The sequence below is a fragment of the Cavia porcellus genome, unplaced genomic scaffold (genome assembly GCF_034190915.1).
Source record: "Cavia porcellus strain 051 isolate PalLab524CR breed Dunkin Hartley unplaced genomic scaffold, mCavPor4.1 scaffold_9, whole genome shotgun sequence".
NCBI lineage: Eukaryota > Metazoa > Chordata > Mammalia > Rodentia > Caviidae > Cavia > Cavia porcellus.
In genome coordinates, this window is record NW_026947492.1 from 42,166,065 (window position 1) to 42,183,115 (window position 17,051).

Genomic DNA, 17,051 nt, shown 5'->3' on the forward strand with positions numbered 1-17,051 from the left:
AGGAATATTCATTCTTTGCCATTGTATGTTGGAAGTATTTAAATTTCCTTTTGATTTTCATAAGTGCTCAGAACTAAGAATTTGCCTTGAGTCTCAGAGGAGATTTTACACTTGAACTTTTGAGCAATGCTGCAACTGTTAAGACTTTGTGACTCTTAGAAATGAACATGAGGTTTTTAGGGGCCAGTAGCAGAATGGTTTGGTTTAGGTATAAAATTTTCCCAAAAGTTTCATGTATTCAGTGGGGGGCCTGGTCAAAAAAAGTGAGTCACTGGGGATGTGACCTGGGAGACTATATTGCTGTTTGGAATCCCTCTCTTCTCTCTCTGATTCTTGACTGCTATGAGATAAGCAACATTCCTCCTCCATCTTTGTCTACTATGTCATTTCTGTGTTGGAGCAACCAATCATGAGCTGAACTACTGGAAACTGTGAGTCAAATAAATCGTTTTTCCTTTGGAAGGTACCTGGTATTTTGCTCCTGTAATGGGAAAGTGATTAATACAGACAAAGTGCCTTGAAAAATTTACCTTCCAGTCATCTCCATGCTTATTTCCTCAATCCAATTTAGGAGGCTGTACAGTTTGCAGCCCAGTTCCTGATACTGCCAGTATCTATAAGAAGGGAACTTAGTCTGAACTGACCCTCAGCTCACAGTCCCTATCCACTCAGTGCACAGTCTTGATCCTGTGACTCTATTTTTATTTTAAAGAGAATAAAACCTAACAAAACAAAACAGGATAAATCAAAACAAAGCAGTGAAAATGATACAGAACTTCAAAACAGGATAGCAGGGAGATCAACAAGGGCTACCATAATATATCTTCACAATAGTTGTCTATACCATCAGATATATCAAAATCACACAAAACAAAACAGAATAAAGCCAATAAAAACATAACATTGAATGAAGCAAAACAATAAATCAGAACAAAACAAAACAATGGAAATAATACTTCACATTGTTATCTTCAAAAATGTTACTCAGGTTACCAGACACATGAAAAAACAAAACAGTACAATGGAACAAAACATTGGGTTTCAAAAAGAAGACATAAGGCTATTCCCTGCAGTTGACACAGTGCACACTGCCACCCTCCAAGTAGATGCCCAGACCACCAGCCCCAGGCCTGCAGAGTCAACCAAACAATACAAGCATAAATCTATTTCCTTCCCCTCAGTTGCTGTCATCTCACCCTGTTCTCCAAATCAGCCTGGCAGGGGTGGGGGTGGGGGCTCTTTTGGTTTTTCAGTCCATGCACTTGCTGGTACATGGGAAGGCATGTTCTGGCCGAAGCTCTCTCTGATCAGCATGACAGAGCTTACTTCACAGGAAGGCACAGATCTCTTCTGGCTGAGGCCCTCACCCATCAGCATGGTGGAGCTTGCTTCCATGGGAAGGCATGGTTTCTCTTCTGCTGTGTAAGATTCTTTAGTTCATACAAGTCTTATAATTGCCAGCTAGACTTCTGCTTCTTAAAACAGTTTACAGAACCTAATAGGTAAGTACCCACTCATTCCTAGCTCCCATCCCATCAAAGTCTAAAATACTCACCCAAAATGCAAACCTTAAAAGACAATGTTTTTAAATTACTTTGTCACAGCTATAAAAATATTAAGATTAGTTTCTTTTGCTATAAGTTTCAAATAAAACACACAATAAGACTTCTAGGAAATGCTCACTTGTCAAATGAGCTTCTTTCATAGTTTTCTGCCAGATCTGGACCTTGTGTTCTCTTTGACTCAGTGCTTTCTGATATGCAGGTGGAAGACTCCCAGGTATCTCTATTATGTCCCCTTCCATTTCAAAAAGAATAATAAATACATGTAATTCACAGGGAGGTAAGAGCTGGAAGACAATTGAGTCACTGAGCTTTTTGCAGATGACCATTGGATTATCCCAGTAGTTAGGCATGTCATGAGGCCTGTCCTCACTGTATGGTAATGAGTATGAAAAGGAGCAAAAGTTACACTTTGATTTCCAGAGAGAATAAGTGGAGCCATGAGCATCAGAATGTGAAAGAGGCAACTTGTCATAGAAGAGATGGACAAATGATGGCAAACAGCAATAACTTTAACACTGTCACATGAGTAGAGGTGAAGAGCAGTCCCTTCAGGGCCTAAGACAAAGATGCTGTTCATGCTCTTCTCAGTTGTCCCAGATAGTAGGGGAGAGAGAAGATATCTAAAAGATTCATTGATGAGTCCTGATGTGTGTCCCCTCTGGAATATCTGAGCTCTTGGCCAATGTCTGCTTGTAAACCTGGCTCATCATGACCATGTGGTGCATCTTAGGGACCAGATGTTATTACAAGAGACATTAGCCCTTTTGGACGTACCTTCAACTTGGTTTATTCAAGCCAATTTCTTTCCTGACTAGAGGTAAGCAGATGTACTAAGTAGATTCCCAGTCAAATTGGCTCTCAACCAGGCTTCCAGCTTGCAGAAAGAAAACCTTAGAGATCTTTCGAGAAGCCACTATCTGTGGGTAGTAGTTGCCACAGCACAAGTTTATGAAGTGGCTAGATATTCCTGGCTCCACTCTTAGTACCTTTAATGAAAAAGCTGAGTGTCACAATAGCTTCTTGAAAGACTAAACTACTATGGGTTGAATGAAATGATGCACTGAGTTGTTCTGGATCTAAAAGCACCTCAAGGAGATCTGACAGATGGTCACAGACAAAAGCCTGGTGACTATAATCATTCCAGTTCTTAGTAAGGCAGTTGGAGTTTTCAGACAAGTCAGGATACTGGAATCTGTTTCTGGGACTAGGCCACTTTTCTCTAATCAACAGTGTCCTTGTTCAACTGCTATATGTATAAGAATAGCAGAAACTGTAGCTTGTCCACTGAAGACAGATTGCTCTGCTTTTTGATTTCATCCTCAGATATGCAGTTAGACAGAATCACAGACCACTCCAGGTGCTCCTCCAGTGATCTCATAGAAAGACTATCAAATATTTTGAAGCAAAGCCATACTACATCTTTTGGCCAACTGCAGCTTCCCACAAACAATATGTCTCCATGTAGACCACAATTGTGGGTAAGCTTGTTCTACAGCCCCGGTTCACACGTTAGTGGTTATCTTCTTGAGATAGTGAAGACTGAAATTGGATGGAGGGGGAATCTGCAAGGCAGACATCACTGTAAAGGGTTCTGCTTTTATCTAGAAAACTATAGGCTGATCCATATCATTGCTAAGGACATCTGGATGAATACGGAGTATCAGTTCAGTCTCCCTGCCTTAAAGCCTGAATCCTGCGCATGGCACAAGGTGAAAATTTTCAAACCTGTGGCTCTTGAGCCTTCAGATTCACAGTGGTCAACCTGCTTACCCTACCCAAATGAAGCCAGGGTCATGGAAAGGCTCCCATTATTTTATTTATTTCCTTTTTGCCAGACACTCACCAATGTCCTGTGGCTGAACTGGGATGAACACAGTCTTGCTCAGTGTAGCACAAGTACAAGACAGATAAATAGAAGATTATGAGATGATGAGAGAAGTTCTGTGAGAGAGCTACTTCTCGGAAGCTAAGAAAGAAGGTGCGAGAAGTAAGAACCAAGATTGAGGAATCAGAAAAAGAAAAGAACTCTAGAAATAGAAAAATTGACCTTTGTAAAAGCAGGTGCAAAGGCCTGGACAGCAGTCATCTGGCTAGCTTGGAGCTTGGGAAGGTGAGCAGATTCGAAGCTCCTTGAAGGGTCTTTATGTTAATGGAGGGACACTGGATTTGGTGCAGAGCCATACAGAAGCCATGGAACACTAGGTTAGGTGCCTTCCCCCTAAAAGAGAAGTTTAAAGTTTAAGCTTTCTCAGAGCTTAACCTAGGCTCTCATGCAAGACAATCACTATGTCTAGACCTGAGCTAAGAGTTGCACTGGCTAGTAGATGAACAGGAGACCTCCACACTCTTTTTAGGCCTGAAAGGGTCCAGTGGTAATGAAATACATGAGCAAGACTCTTCCATATTTTCCATGGACAGGAGCAAAACTGAAATTCTGAAAAGATTCTATTGTCATTTGTCTGAATACAATTAATTTGTTCTTGTCATATTAAACAGAAACCCCTGCCATTGCTCATTCATATAAACAGTTAGTATTTTGGCTTTGTAGAAAGACACACCAGCGCATGTTTACAGAACTGTTTGCATTTGATGCTGACAACATGATACAACTGAGAAAAATCACCCTATGGGGAAATCTGTTTTTTTCTGTTCTGAAAAGAAAAATCCCTCTACATCAAACATTACACGTATGTTCAGCATACCAACAACAGGCTAAGATTCTAAAGGTGAAATTTGCCCCTATAAGAGGAGACAATGGGCCAATTGGAGGTTGAAGTTATTTTAACTTATTCAGTGACATTGCCATTTACCATAATTAGCCAAGTCCTAATTATTTCTTGTATAGTCTTTGTCACATTAGTTTTGTGAAACAATGGTATATAAGACAATAGTGCATAACTCTAACACAAGGCCAATCTAAATGAGGAACTTGCAGAGGGCTCATGGGACAATTGCATTATTCATGAAAAGACAGCAGAACAATTGGAGGATAACATTAGATTTTAAATCACAGCAGCAATTACAAGACAATTATCCCAAATGGTGTAATTGCCACAGCTATGGGGTATGTGGCAGAAGCTACACAGTGTTCATGCCACTTTCTTTCAATGCTACTGTGTAAACTTGTCTGCTTGTTGTAAGAGGAAATTGCACAGAAGAAAACATTTGTACCTCTCGCCACCCCCATACAACAACCAGAAGCTGAATGAAAAATGTAGCCTGGGGCAGGTTTAGATGTTGCAGGATACCTTGCCTTGGTTTCTCCAAAGTACATCTGTCAGTTTCTTGCTACTGTTCTTGTATACATTTTAGTGCAAGCCTAAAACCCAAATCTTAGTTCTAGTGCAGTCTCTCAGCCGAGATCACAAACATGTGGGGAGGTGGGAGAGTATTTGCTTTGGAAGCAGCAAACTGGGGTCTATTCAGTGTTCTAACACTGCCTGACAGTACAGTTTAATGTCTGCTGTTGTAACAGAAGCCACCAGATACTTGGTGCATGTCATGCAAGTGCAAGATACTTTTCATATCTTATTCTACTAAACCTCGATGAAACCGGGTTTTTATGTATTTTTTATTCAATAAATTTTGTGCAGTATCTTCTTTGGATCAGGCTCTGTTTATAAAGCTTAGATTCCTTTAGTGACAAAATAGAATCCTGCCTTTGGGGAGCTTATTTTATGAGAGTAATTTTACATAACCCTCAGAAGTATGGTGTAGTATATACTGAACCAACACAACAAAATTCAAATTGGAGACTTCTTTTTAGTCTTTCTTCTTTTCTTTCCCTTCCGTTTTTCTCTTTTTTCCTTCTATGCTGCTTGGGCTCTAGAATGCTGCCTCTTCAAAATAATTAAACAAACATTTCTTAAGGACCGATTAATTTGACAATATTTAGCAAAATTTAAAATTATGTCCTTTGATCCAACATTTTTACTATTAGATAATTACTGTGCAGTATACTTAAGCAAGATTGCTAAAATATGTTCCATTGTATTCTTTACAACATTATTTGTGATAGGTCCAAACTGGAAACAATGTACCATACAATCAATGAGGGGTCTAGTTAGAAAAATAGGATGCAGATTCAGTGGGATAGCATATAGCTGCCTAAAGAATGTATTAGTTATGAGAAGATGCCCAGGGATTTCCTTGAAGTGAAAAGAGATGAGTTTCAGATCATGTGGAATGTTGGATTCCATATTTGTAAAACAAATATAATATACACACAAAAAAGTGAGGAAAATATGGGTCAGCATATTATTTGAGGGGCCTCTGAGGAGTTATCTGGGGAAATTTTTAATTTTTTTCATACTTGTTTTCTGATTTATGATTTGTATAGATTGCTTTTTAGTAGATAAGATAAAATGCAAGAAGACTAAGAATCATGTCCCCAGCACCAGGCTACTAAGAGGACATGGCTTCCTGCACAGGAGAATGTGATGAACTTTGTGTGTCAGCTTGTCCACATCTTCTGTCAAATATGATTTTGCGAAGATGTTTTTGGATAATATTGATATTTAAATTAGTGAATTTCTAGTAAAGCAAATTATTCTCCATAATAATTTGAAGGTTTTAATCAATGAAGGCTTTAATCAATCAAAGGTTCCTCAATCAATGAAGGCTTTAATAGAACAAAAATCGACTGCCATTTCAATTCTTCCTTGAAACCCCAGATTGCTGTACTACCAGGTGAGACTTCATGATCACTTAGCCAATGCCTGAAACTTCCTCTCCCTCACCCTCTCCGTCTCCCTGTCACTCTCTCTCTCTCTGTGTCTTTGTCTTTCTGTCTCTCTTCTATTGGTTCTATTTCTTTTGCCATCCCTCACTAATATAAAAAGTATGTGACTTAGTGACCTGGGCTGGTGACATTCTAAGGGGAGAAGTGATTTCTCTAAAAGACTCTTGAAGCTACCTGTGATCAGTAGGAATATTGAGGGATGAGTTTGGAGGCATTTTAGATCTTCACAGTCTTCTTCAGTTGTCTCAAATAAATGTGAAATCCAAAAGTATACTTCTTAGGAAAAGAAGTTCAGGGACTCTTCACAGAAAATTGAGGTTGCCTTTGGAGAATTATGTAGGAAGTTCTATAAAGTGTTCTTTCTTTGTGACCAGTCGGGTGCCACATTCTGACCTCAAGGTTAGGCTTCTTGGCAGCATCTACAGATCCACAGGTTCCCAATGTCAAACACAAGATGCCCAGGGGATAGTCCATGATCCAAGGGTGTCCTAAAGAAAGGACCAGTGCCCCTCTTTGATTACAGCTTCAGAAGGTTGAAGATTTTTCTCATCACCCACTTCTTTCATCTCTCTAGCTTGGATGCTCCATCTTGCATGAATTCATCCATGTCCCTCAGATATACTTGTGAAGAAAGCAAATCATTAAAAATTATGATGATCTTACACAAGTAAGGAAAATGGGTAAAATATGCACAGTGAAAATAGAATATGAAATGACATCTGACCTGAAATTACAACTATGAATAATGGTACGTATAAAAGACTGTACATTAATAGTGGAAAATAGAAACAGGAGTTTTTATGGTAGAAACATGGAGAATTCTTCTCTCTCTCTTCCCACAAGAGTTTGTTTGGTATTATTCATGTTGCTTGTCACTCAATATGGAAGTAAAGTTGAGGTCTTTTTACCTGAGGACAACAGGGCTGTCTGTCCATACTGGGTCTGTGTTCCTTATCTTCAGGATTCCTGAACCAAAGGGAAGCTAGAATCTTGTATGTGCTGGGCATGGTGCTAAGTACGATAAATATTATCTCATCTCCTCTTCACCCCAATTCTGTGTGATAGATATGGTTTGTAAAGCCCAATATTTCAAAAGGGAAATCAGAAACTCAGAAAGGAAACTTTTGCAAGGTCTTAAATCTGGCCAGAAGATATATTAACTTTTTCTAAGTTTCATAGCAAAATATCAGAAACTGCATACTTTTAGAACAAAAATTTATTTTCTCAAGTCTGGAAACTGTAAGTTGGCAGAGTTGGCTCATTCTGAGAAGAATCATGATGCTCTTTGTGTCTCTTCTAGGATCTGGTGGCTGCCAACAATCCCAGGTGTTCTTTTGGCTGATAGACACAGAACTTCAATCTCTAAGTCCATTATCACATGGCCCTGGATCTGTGTCTCTTTTCCTCTTCTTGTAGGGACAGCAGTCACTTTGAATGAGGGGCTATCCTAATTCTTTACGAGCTCATATGTTGTAGCACATCTGTGAATACTGGGTTCATCAGAAAGTGAGTTTCATTCCTAATTTTGAATTTTAGATACTAATTAGATATTGAAAGAAAATGTTTACTATTTCTCTTCATCAGGGAAAGTAGGTATAATTTGTTGCTGATTCAACCCAACATCAACTTCTTTTATATACAGAAGTAATTTATTCATTCTCTTTTTTCCTGGTACATAACATAAAATAATAAAACTTACACACACACACACACACACACACACACACACACACACACACACACAATATTATTAAGGGATCAACAGCAACATTAGCTTCTTAGTATTAAGGAAGACAGGAAACTATTGCAATTTGTACATGCTTCTCTCCATCATTTCCATGAATTAAATTCAATCATTTGATCCTGTTTTTTCACTGGAAAATTAAAATCAAGAGAAATAATTTAATTTGTTGACTGCACTATATAAACATGGCTCTCCATATTATCCAAACTTCAAATCCATGCCACATAACCAGAAAATTAAATTTTCTCATTGTTAAAAATGATCAGAATAATTCAGCAGTGTGCCTCCAGGTTATAGTTCTCTAATTACCTTGTATCCTGAATCCTTAATTAATTATATTCCGAGGCATGACGAAGTCTCTTTGTGCTCAGAGCTCCATCCTAAGCCTTTTTCTGTGCTAGGTGAATTATTTACACAGCAAATCTTATCACTGCATTTCAGTTTTGTACCTGAAATTACTGCCCTTTTGGTCATTTAATCTCATTCCTCTCAAAGTCAATTTCCTATCATTTAGAACAAGCATCCTAACTGCTAGCTTTCTCCATACCAAGATCTTCTCACCTGTCACTGAATTCCTTTGTGACCTAGTTAAATGATATTTTTTTCTGGGTCACAGAAATGATACAGCTTTAACATCTCTGTCTCAAGAAGCAGCTCCTGAAATTGATCAGCACCTTCGCTTCATTAGAAAGTGCCTGCGTGAGAGATGATGAGCCTTGGAACAAATACACAGCCTCATCACAGCCCTAAGCTGCCTATCTGTGTGAAACACATTCACCTAGACAAGATTCTGCATACTGTTCCTGAGAGTTTTCTCAGAAAATAGAACTGCAGAGAACACCTAGACTTTAATTCAGCTTTATATTTTTATTAACTTTTAAAAAGCAGTATGAACTGAAAATTTTACCTAGCAGCCAGACTTGATGGGACCCCAAAAATGATTTAAGGTCCATTTTATCCACTGGAGACTTGATAAAAATTATGAAAAATAGCTTATGGGTACCACTGGAGTACTTACATTCATCAGACACTGTATTAAGCTACTAAGCTCTTTGTATGCACTGTGTCATTTTCTTTTTATAACCAACCTATCTGGTAGATGATGAAAATACATATGGAAACTCATATTTTAAAGACTCCTTTGTGTTTTTAACACTACACAAACAAATCATGTCAAAGTTAAAGATTATGAAATAATGATCAACTAGACATGTGTTATGAGAGCCTCTGAACTCAGACATCGCCGTATCTGCTTATATTTTCTTGGAAAAATTTATCTTTCATGGATCTTATTGTCCAAATGCATGGCCTGAGAGCTAAGCCTATGATGCTTCATATAGAGTTCATTCTCAGTGGTTCTGCCCACCTGACATACAATCTTCCCCTGTGTGCCTGCCTTGGACAGGCAGTCAGGAGCAGCATGGGTGACAGTGTCCACAGATGGGGTGAATTAAAGAGCCAGTTCTTGTGGTGGCAGCAAGGAGTCTGGCAGGCCACAACTCAAGATGGCCTGAGAATCTGGAGGACCAGCAGAACTTTCAGAACATGGGGCCAGCTCTGTGCCCTTGGCAGAGTGAAAAGTGTCAGTACACAATATGTATAACTATTCATAGTGCCATTATTTGGGAAAAACATTTAAAATTTAAAGTGAGAAGAAATTCTCAGACTTGAAAAATGGACATCTTTTGCCCTAAAAATTCTGCTTCTGGAAATCTATCCTTCAGAAATTCTACTACATGTGCATATCCACACAGTGATGTTCAAAGGAGCATTGTCTATATAACTAAAACATAAAAAGTCTATCATAAGAGCACTATTTTTTTTTTTTTTGTCTTTTTCCTTTTCATTGGTACCGGGGATCGAACTCACGACTGCCTGCTTGCAAGGCAGGCGCTTATGCCGCTGAGCTAAATCCCCAGCCCCCATAAGAGCACTGTTTAATTATGAATATGCGATATGGCAGACAATATAGACATTACATATAGGCAAACAGCTTGGATGTGTGAAGTTGTCCAAGTCACTTAAATAAATAGAACAAGTTTCAGGACAACCCATTAAAAAAGGATCCTATGCTATAGCTCTTCCCAATCTGTGAAGGTGCCTTTGTACATAGTCTTGTTGGTCTGCTTATAAAAGCATGACCATAGAGTGGAATATTGATAAACAACAGAATTTTATTTTTTTCATAGTTGAGGGGCTAGGAAAGTCTTGGATCAAGGTGCAAGGTTGGATCCTTGTGATGATCTCCTAGAGTCTTCAGAATGCCAGCTTCTCCATACTCTCACAAAGCAGAGGAAGGTAAGAGAACTCTCTGGGGTCACTAATGCTTATTTATTTTCTATATTTGTATGTGTTTTCTGTGCACAAGGTCTATGTTCATCTTGAGAGTAGGTGCATGCACATAATATAGCTTGTTTCTGTTTTTAGTCCCTGTCCTGTTCCCACCCACTTTCCCCTGTAAATAGCTTTTCCCATTTTCATTCTTGTTGTTATTGCTATATGCAGCTCATGTTTATGCCATGTACTATTTATATTCATTGGAGTTATTAGGTTCCTGCATATGGCAGATCTTAATTCTACTTACTTCACCTTCTCTTCTTCTCCTCTCACTCTCAGTCTCCTGGACTGCTTATTGTTTGCAAGAGGTCTATTCCTTTGCTGCCTTTTATCCATTCTGTATCATTCTTGTTCTTTGCACTCTGCCCTCCTCAATCCAATTACCTTCATAACCTAATTACCTTCTAGAGTCTCGACCTCTTAATACCATCAGACTAGAATTAGGACTTCAACATATGCATTTTGGGAGACACACATTCAGTTCATAAAATATACATATGTAAGTTTTCCTTATCTGAATCCTTCATACTTAAAAGGTTGGGTAGAAAACAAAGTGGTTACACTAAGAAAGTGCTCTCCAGTGAACTGAATACTTGTAAATATACCCTCCACTCCATTGCATCACGCCCCAGTTATCACTGAATTCTCAGGTCAAAGACTCTACTGCTCTGGCTTTTCTGATTGTGGGCTCCATAAACTTAGTGCCAATTCAGTGCAACATGCTGCCAAGTAACAGGACACATATTGCAAAAATGCAGGGTTTCATGAAGTCTGAGAAAATGATGTGGGAGAATTGATCGGATATTGTGGAATGCCTTTGGAGTGTATGGTACGTCATAAAACATGGTAAAAGAAAATAGTAAGTGAAGATCATAAAAAGCACCTGATAAGAGGATTTGAATATAAAGGATTAAATAACGTCTTTGACATTTTTAGAGAAATGATACTGGTTATGTTGAAAGGAAAAGTGGTATGGAAAAATAGTGGCAAAGTGAAGAAGATCTTCATCTTTTCTATCTTCTTGAAAAAGCAGTCATTTGTCACTTGGAGTTACATTTTTTAAAAGACACAAAAATATATTTATAAAGAGCCTCCTTACTTACAGAAATAAATATATGCCATATATGTCGACGTATCAAGTGGCATGGTAGAATGTGCCATGGTAAGATCCTAGTGGTGATAAATTCTTGCCTGTCTTCATTTTCTCATTTTTGAAATCATCTTGCATTGATTCATAAATAAGAAAGGAAATAATACATGCTAAGTTTACCTAAACTTAAACCTAAAATCCAAACTACTTCAAAGTTAGAAAATGTTTGATACTTTTCACAAAATTCTACCCCTGATTTCTTGTGACAGATTCAGATTTACTAAAACTATTGCATAAGACTTCCGGGAGAACATGGCAGACAGATAGCAGAAGCTACGGAGGCTCTCTGAAAGACTCAGCTTAGAATTCAGGAATGGTGCGGAGTAAGGAATCATAAGCAAGTGGAGATATGCCCTGCTGACCCAAGAACGAACTGGGCTGAGAGAAACCAACTGGGAATGCAATCATGGTGCTATAACAAGAACAGAAAAGCCTGAGTGTGGAAGCTGGAGCCCGCAGCATGGGAAGCTGAGATTTGGGTTTCCCACTGCCACTGCTGCGTCTACATCGGCTAGGCAGGGAGAGAGACGCACGGAAGCTCTGAGAACGGGAATTGGTGAATGGAGTTGAAAGCAGGGCGGGCAGGGAGCTGTGCATTGATTTGCGGTGAGTGAGAGAAACTGGGCCTCTTCCACGGTTTAGGAGACTCCAACAGAGGACATTCTGGGACCGGGCAGACTTGCGGGAACAGGGCGCTGCAGTGACTTTAGCCTCGTATCCCCCTCTCAAGCGGGATTGGTGAGAAGTGCCTGGCCTACGTGACGCTGCTGGCTGAGACCCAGTAGGCTAGCAGAACCCAGATCCCAGCACCTGAAGGTAGACTGACCTGGAGGGGCGGGCCCTGCATAGGCTGCCCGGTCTGCAACTTCCTGGTGCGCTGCAGTGGGCGGGAGCACCTAGCCGGCGCAATTCAATCAGACTGTGGCTGACAGGCAAGGAAGCTGGGCCTCCTATATATGCTTGCATATATAAGGAACAAAGAATATGGGAAGAGGCAGCAACAAGAAAAGGTCCTCGGCCCCCAATCCTGAGAAAGAGGCAACAGCAGACACAGCACCAATAGATATAAAGCACTATCTCCAGAGCCTCATAGACAAGTTCAGGAATGAAGTTATTAATGACGTGAAGCTAGACATAAGCAGAATAGTTAGAGAAATGCTAAGCACCACCCAAGAAAGAAAAGATGGTGGAATGGAAGAACAGAAAAAGAGGGGAGAATTGTTTGATGGAGAAAATAGAGAAAGCATAGAATACGTGAAGCAGGTTCAAAGAGATTACCAGGAAACCAAAAACTCTATCGAAAACTGGCATAACAGCTTGAAAGAAATTAAGGACAGATTATCTGAACTGGAGGGCAGATTTGTAATATGGGAGAATGAAATGAAAAACTTCTTAAAAATAACAAAGAAACAAACAGCAATAATACAGAGACTAGAAGATGATAAGAGGATCCATAACTTAAGAATTAAGAACATAAAAGAAGAAGTAGGGACACAAACAAATGAACTACAAAGGCTACTCACAGAAATAATCCAGGAGAATTCTCCTAATTTAGCAAAACGTAAAGATGCTCAGTTGTATGAAGCATACAGGACCCCAGCCACCTACAACCCAAACAGAGCTACACCCAGGCATATAATAATTAAAATTCCAGAAATCCAATACAAGAACAGAATATTAAAAGCCGTCAGAGACAAGAAACAGATCACTTACAAGGGAACACCCATCAGAATTACAGCAGATTTCTTGGCACAAACCATCAAATCACGAAGAGTGTGGGGGGAAATAATTCAAGCTTTGAAAGATAATAATCTCCAGCCAAGATTGATATATCCTGCACAACTATCCCTGGAAACTGATGGAAAAACAAGGTGCTTTCAGGATAAAGAGGAACTAGGGGAATATGCAACCACCAATCCAACTCTACAGAGAATACTGCAGGATATTCTAAAAAAGAAAAATACAAAGAATCCAGAAATAGTGGCAGAGAGGCCACAATGAATGGAGCAGAAAACAAAATGAAGAAGACAAACTGACAACTAATGACAGAAAAAGAGCTCAATAGAAATGAGGCAGAGAAGATTGGATGATAGGAATAGCTGTTTTGGAGAAAATGACGTCTTAATAGGTAATACTGATTTAGTATCATCTTGTTTTGAAGTCTCATCAAGCTTTTGTTTTTCTGTCTCCATTGGTCTAAACAGGTTGTATCTTATTAGATTTTATTATGTATGATAGTATAAGCAAAAACTTTTATAGATAAGGAGATTATACAGAAACCATTGTTCATTTTCTGTTAGCTGATTCTAAATACCCTGTAATACTGTCATTCTCTTAAATGGTTTTACATTGTTTTGATATGTTTGATGCTACAGTATATGAAGTTATACTCAAAGATTTCAAGGAAAGAGACAATATGGTAACTACTTTTATGTTGGGATTATCTTGTGGTGAAACACTATTTTGCTTAAATGGTTATGTTTTGATCTGCACTGTTTTGCTGTTATGCCCTCTTTTATCTCAATCTCCACTTTATTATTTACTTTTTTATTTTTATCCTTTTAATTAAGGGAAAAATAAATTAAAAATAGCAGGATATATTATAGTAACCCACTTTGACTTTCCATTACCTCGATTTAAAGCCCTGCATTGCTCTCACCATCTTATTTTGACTGATGTCCCTCTATTCTGTTTTGCTTGATAGTACCAGGTTCGAAAGTTTAGGCAACAGCTGTGAAGATAGTGGGATTCATTATGATGCCCGTTTTGGTTGACTATTATCTACTTTTGAAGATCTATAATGTCTCCAATGTTTTGGTTTTGTCTGTTTTGTTCTTTACTGTTTTGTTCAATTTTATTATAACTGATGATATAGGCAATTCTATTAGAGATAGCAGGAGGCATTATGGTAACCATTGTTGATCACCTTATATTATGATTTTACATTATCTATTATGTCCACCCTTTTGATTTGACTGACTCTGTTCTGTTATATCACATTTGGTTCTACTCTCTTCCAAAAAAGTAATAAGAACTGTGGGAGCAACAACAACCAAAATGTGTAATTGTCATTGTACAAAAGAGAGAAAAAGAAAGTGCTCTAAACGATATAACTGCATGTATATTTAAGTGTATAAGATAGATAATGATATCACTGAGTTTTGTTGGATTATTGAATAGAACTGTTTGCAGTCTCTCTGTTGGAATGTCCACTTTATAAGCTTTAATTTTGTAACTTAAACAATTATTTCTAAGATGACAATATGTAATCCATTAACTAGTGATTTCCTGTTTATTTTTTTCTGTATAACTTTTTTCTGTATAACTTGTACCTTTTCTCTGTTTTTTTTTTTTCTCCTTAAATAAAATTTAAAAAAAAACTATTGCATAAAATTATCTCCTGGCTATGTATATGAAACATAAATGAAATTTATTTTTAGACTTGGACTCCAAAACCCAAGACACATTCCAAATGGATATGTATATTTCATACATATATTGTGTATTCAAGATACATTCCAATTGTATATATATATATATATATATATATTCCAAAATAAAAATAAATGAAATTCAAATACTTTTTATTCTGATCGTTTAATGTAAGGGATAGTAACCTGTAGCACGAAAAACTGAAGTGACAGTTTTAGAGATCTCTTAAAATTTTCTGTTAAGTAACTTATTGTTGCTTGGCTCATTAGGCTGTTTTAATTCCTGTACCAGTTTGCTCCAAGTTATCACTTAATATCTCATATTTAGATTGTTCCAAATCCTCCTTATCAGAACAGTACAGAGTAAGTATAGTTGCCAGAAAGTTAATTAAAATTTAAAAAGTGAAAGAATGGAGAGAAAAATGGAAAAGATTTTTAAAAGGAAAAAATATTTCCTGCTCTATATCTGGATTGAAAAACTGGAAACTTTTGCGCACGGAAACTACTAGCTATCTAGAATTCTCTGAGGATAATTTTTGCACAAAATATAGATTTGAAAGACTCCTTCTGCTAACCCATTTGAATTTACCCAGGATGCTTTGGGGAGAATTATTGAATAGCTCTTTTGCTTCCATGGGAAAAGGTGGATAAAAGACTTGAGAAGCGGGTCACTGTGGACTCCACAGAGGGCTTTGACCTTCCTGGAGTGTACATTGTGAAAATCAGAAAATTTATTCATTCATTGATAAGAGTTTGGGTAAACTGAGGACCAATTTGGTGGAAATTTTTAAAGAAACTGTGCTTGATAAAGTTAGCCCACAGGCTTGATTCATCTTTTGAAAGGCCTCCTTTATAAGACTGGCCTTTGACTGATGTGTGGGAACTTGGATTTCTGCAAACGGTGGCTTCATGTAAAATATGTATGTAATTAGTTTCCTGTTTCTCAGTTCATGAACATAAAGGTGTGGAGAAGGACACTTGAAGGGCAGGGCACTTCTGCATCTTCAATACTTACCTCTGTTTAAATTCTTTTTACTAAAGGTTTTACTTTAAGTCAATTGCCTTTGTCAAAATGAAGTGTTTAGAAGGGTAAGGTAATTTAGATGAAGACATCATTGATGGATTTTCAATAAAAAGATTTAATATGCACTGAGAATGAGGGGTACAGTGGTAATGATGACATCACTCTGCCTTCAAGAAGTTATTGTATAGTGGGAAGGGAGGCCCTGGTACACTACGGTTGGTTTCTGTTGGCTTATGAGAACCTATTTTAAGATTTCCATGCCTTTCAGAAATCTTGTGAACCAGTTTCTCTTACTTTAATGGCTTGAAATTAGTTATGATGGTATAAATGGTATAAATACCATAGAAATTGGTACCTACAATGAATTGGTGCTCCCCCACCACAGTGAGTGGTTAAATAATCCTTGCATTGCACTGGAGGAAAGATGAGATAACCAGAGGGATGCAATATTGTAAGCATTGCCAGGCGTGAGCCCTCAAAATTAGTAGGGGATTCGACTGAGAAGATCAGTGCCAAGCTGTGGCCATTTCCTATGGATAGACTGCTCCTTGGTGCAGGGGTCTCAGCCAGGGTGGAACTCTGCTGTTGGTGTGGCAGAACCCATTCAATTGGCAGCCTCTGGGTTTGTGCTGCTGATCAGGCTGCAGGTTCTGACTCATCCTCATCAGAGCAAGGTGTGGAGTGAGCCTCTCTTTTCTTCTGGAAGCTTCTTCTTATTGCATGTTTTCTTTTAATCACTAATTTGACCCTTCTGTACTGATCTCTGTCCCTGTCTCTGTCTCTGTCTCTATTTCTCTCTCTCTCTCTCTCTCCCTCTTTCTCTGTGTGTGTATATACATTTTTTGGTACTGGGGATCGAAACTGAGGTCTTGCACATGCAAGGCAATTGCTCTTCCACTGAGCCACACACACTATTTTAGTAACTTTCACTCCATAAAGGAAAGTTTTTACAGATTTGGGGAAAAACTCTAATGCCAATTTTGCTCCAAACTTTTGATACTTCTTTTTCTTTTTTTTTAAAGGAGGGAAGTCATGGAGTTGTTGCTTAGAAGAGGTGGG

The 17,051-nt window shown here is 38.3% G+C and overlaps 1 pseudogene; it reads right to left on the bottom strand.

The window, feature by feature from the left end:
* Positions 1-1,209: 1,209 nt before the first annotated feature.
* Positions 1,210-3,190, bottom strand: LOC100724369 (TBCC domain-containing protein 1-like; annotated as a pseudogene).
* Between the last annotated feature and the right edge of the window lie 13,861 nt (positions 3,191-17,051).